Here is a 4,362-nt window from a genome sequence, read left to right as displayed (position 1 = left end):
GCCACTGGATTTAGCAGTAAAAAATCATAGAGCCATTTCAGTGGAGTGTCAATGTAAGTGCACATACTTTTGGATTCTTCAAACTCTTGCCTATGCTACAATACTTAGATTCCCAACAATAGACCCCAAAGGCACTGTCTTTGTTTCTCACCAGAGACTATATGATAAACTCTAATTTCCAGGTGAACTGGACCTTAGAGCTGTATTAATCAGGAATCTTAGCTGTAAGCAATAATGCCAGTTCTGCTAGGCATCAGCAGGAAAGGATTTCAAAATCTCTGGAAAGAAAGGAGAATCAGTCTCAGAAGCTACATAAATAGGAAGTGAGTCAGAAGTCTGAAGCCAATCTAGATCTGTAAAGACACATTGCCTCAACATTGTATTTTATAAGACTATTTTTTAGAGCAGTTTGAGGTTTACAACAAAACTGAGAGGATGATACAGAGACTTCTCATATACCCTCTTCTCCACACGTGCATAGCTTCCCCCATTAGCAACATCACTCACCAGAATGGTAACTTTGGGTTTATGCTTGGTGTTATACATTCTGTGGGTTTGGACACAGGTATAATGTATGCATCACTGGAAGAGGACATGGCAACCCACTCCAGTTTTCTTGCTTGGAGAATCCCATGGACAGAAGAGCCTGGAAGGCTACAGTCCACAGGGTTGCCCAGAGTCAGATGCAACTGAAGTGACTGCACAGCACAGACAGTGTAAGTATAACAAATATTCATTATTATAAAAAATTCCTCTGTGCTCTGTGTATTCATCCCTGTCCCCCTGACTTCTGGCAATCCCTGAACTTTTTATTGTCTCCAAGTTTCTGCCTTTTCAAAAAAAAACTCATATAATTGGAACTGTATAGTATGTATCTTTTCCAGATTGCTATCTTTCACTTAGTAATATGCATTTCATGTTCTCCTGTGTGTTTGCATCATTTAATAGTTCATTTCTTTTTAGTGCTGCATAACAATCTGTTGTCTGGCTGTACCACAGTTTGTTCATTTACTGAATGAAATACTTTGTTGCTTCCAAGGTTTGGCAGTTATGACCAACTATAAACTGGCTATGGCACCCCACTCCAGTACTCTCGCCTGGAAAATCCGATGGATGGAGGAGCCTGGTAGGCTGCAGTCCATGGGGTCGCGAAGAGGCGGACACGACTGAGCGACTTCACTTTCACTTTTCACTTTCATGCATTGGGGAAGGAAATGGCAACCCACTCCAGTGTTCTTTCCTGGAGAATCCCAGGGATGGGGGAGCCTGGTGGGCTGCCGTCTATGGGGTCGCACAGAGTCGGACACAACTGAAGCGATTTAGCAGCAGCAGCAGCAGCATAAACACCTGTGGGGACTTCCCTGATGGTCCAATGGTTAAGAGTCCTCCTTCCCATGTAGGGGGTGTGGGTTTGATCCCTGGTGGAGGAATTAAGATCCCATATGCTGTAGGGCACCTAAGCCCACTTGCCACAACTACTGAACCCATGCTCTGGAGCCCAAGTGCCACAACTAGAGAGAAGCCTGTGCACCGCAACCAAGAAACCATGTGCTGCAAGGAAAGATCTTGAGTGCCACAACAAAGACCTGATGCAGCCATAAATAATTTTTTTTTTTTTAAAGAACACCTTTGACTATAAACACCTATGTGTAAGTTTTCAACTCCTCTGGATGAATACCAAGGATCACGATGATCGGATAACTAGTAAGAATATGTGTACCTTTGTAAGAAGTTGCCAACTTGCAAAAGTCCTCCAACGTGGCTGTATCATTTTGCATTCCCAACAGTGATACATGAGAGTTTCTGTTACTCCACATAGTTTCCAGCATTTGATATTGTCAGTGTTTCTGATTTTGGCCATTTTAATATGTATGCAATGATATCTCAGCATTGGTTTAACATGCCAAGCTCTAGTGACATATGATGTGGAGCATCCTTTCATAGGCAATTTGTCACCTGTATATTTTTAACAAGTATCTGTTCAGATCTTTGGCCCATACATTTTTAAAATTTTGTTTTTAATCAGAAGATAATTGCTTTACAATGTTCTGTTGGTTTTTGCTATACAACGAGAATCAGCCATAATTACGTATATGTCTCCTCCCTCTTGAACCTCCTTCCCACCCCACAAACCATCCCACTCCTCTAGGTTGTCAAAGAGCAGGGGGTTGAGCTCCTTGTGTTATACAGGGACTTCCCATTATCTATTTTACATATGGTAATGTACATGTTCCAATGCGTCTCTCTCAATTTGCCACCCCGACCAACCGTGTCCACAAGTCTGTTCTCTATCCCTGCCCTGCAAATGAGTTCATCAGTACCATTTTTCTAGATTCCATAATATGCGTTGCATGCCACATGCCTGCTGAGTCGCTTCAGTCATGTCCGACTCTTTGTGGCCCTATGGATTGTAACCCACCAGGCTTCTCTGTCCATGGGATTCTCCAGGCAAGAGTGGGTTACGGTGCCCTCCTTCAGGGGATCTTTCTAGTCCAGGGATTGAGTCTCTTATGTTTGGGGCATTGACAGGTAGGTTCTTTACACTAGCACCACCTGGGAAGCCCTATATATGAATTAACACACCATATTTGCTTTTCTCTTTCTGCCTTACTTCACTCTGTAAAACAGGTTCTAGATTCATCCACCTTACTAGAACTGACTCATATTCATTCCTTTTTAATGGCCCATGTTTTAATCAGGTTGTTATTGCTGAATTTTGAGTTCTTCATGTATTTTGGATAATAGTCCTTTATCAGATGAGTCTTTTGCAAATATTTTCTCCAAGTGTGTGGTTTTTTCCTTTTCATTAATCTTGAAAATTTTTTTTGGAATTTGACTTTTTCAAATCATATGTTGTTAAAATAACTTTCTTTGGCTAGTATCTTTCTGTTTTATTTTCAGCTTTTGTGTGTGGACTTTTAATTTAGTGTATTGTTAGCAACACGGAGCAAGATTTGTTGCTTTAATCCAACCTAATAATCTCACTGACTACTCTTTCTGGTATATCTGCAATGATTTTAACCATCTTATATTTTATGCCTACCTTTCTTTTTCTGTTGATTTTTTTTCTGCCTTTTTTGGGTCCAAAAGTTTTTTATTCTGCACTTTTTGTCTGCTGAGTAATTTATTATTATGTACTTTGTCTATTAGTTATAATCCTTACTTTTTCAGCATAACATTTAACTACAAATATCTCTTACACATTTTAACCTATTTGGTGCTTTTTTTTTTCAAACACAGAACAATCTTAGCCTGCTTCAACTATCCATAATTGTACTCTCCAATCTTATGATTGCTTCATTTTTTAAAATACAAAAGTAGTCAATTTTTTAATAGTCTATAGTAATTAAATTTATTTTCATTAATTAAAAAAATATTCAATGTCTCACGAATTTGAGTGTCATCCTTGTGCAGAAGCCATGCTAATCTACTCTGTTGTTCCAATTTTAGTATAAGTGCTGCTGAAGCAAGTGCTTCCTTAATTTTTTTATTGAAGTATAGGCTTCCCAGGTGGTGCAGTGGTAAAGAATCTGCTTGCCAAAGCAGGAGACATAAGAGACAAGGGTTTGATCCCTGGGTCGGGAAGATCTCCTGGAGAATGAGATGGCAACTCACTCCAATATTCTTGCTTGGAAAATTCTATGGACAGAGGAGTCTGGTGGGCTTTAGTCCATGGGGTCGCAAAGAGTTGGACACAACTGAGTACGCACACGCACACATAATTGATTTACAATATTGTGTTAGTTTCAGGTGTATGGCTCGACTTTCCTGGTGGCTCAGACGGTAAAGCGTCTGACTACAATGTGGGAGACCCAGGTTCAATCCCTGGGTCGGGAAGATCCCCTGGAGAAGGAAATGGCAACCCACTCCAGTACTCTTGCCTGGAGAATCCCATGGATGGAGGAGCCTGGTAGGCTACAGTCCACGGGGTCTCAAAAGAGTCAGACACGACTGAGCCAGTTCACTTTCACTTTCAGGTGTACGGCAAAATGATTCACATATATACATATATATATATATTTCAGATTATTTTCCATTTGTTACTACAAAATATTTAATATTGTTCCCTGTGTAATATAGTAAATCTTTGTTGATTATCTATTTTATAGACAGTAGTGTGAATCTCTGCATACCCTTAATTTATCCCTTCCTTTCCCTTTTTTCCTCTTTGGCAACTATGTTTTTTTTTTTTCTTTTGGTATAATACTGGGACGTTGTGATTTAATTATTGAAATGGAACTTCAAAGTCTTACTCAGAAAGAATATATTACAGATTAAGAGGTTGGGGACAAGTTATTTCAGCATTCAGTAGAAATTCTATTCAATAAAAAATCATAGCCAAGAGAAAGCTAGATATTTTTA

At 39.6% G+C, this 4,362-nt stretch overlaps 1 pseudogene; it reads right to left on the bottom strand.

Moving 5' to 3' along the window:
• Window positions 1-3,369: 3,369 nt before the first annotated feature.
• Window positions 3,370-3,470, bottom strand: LOC122422463 (annotated as a pseudogene).
• Between the last annotated feature and the right edge of the window lie 892 nt (window positions 3,471-4,362).

The sequence above is a fragment of the Cervus canadensis genome, chromosome 19 (assembly GCF_019320065.1).
Source record: "Cervus canadensis isolate Bull #8, Minnesota chromosome 19, ASM1932006v1, whole genome shotgun sequence".
Lineage (NCBI taxonomy): Eukaryota > Metazoa > Chordata > Mammalia > Artiodactyla > Cervidae > Cervus > Cervus canadensis.
This window is presented reverse-complemented; position numbering and strand designations above follow the sequence as displayed.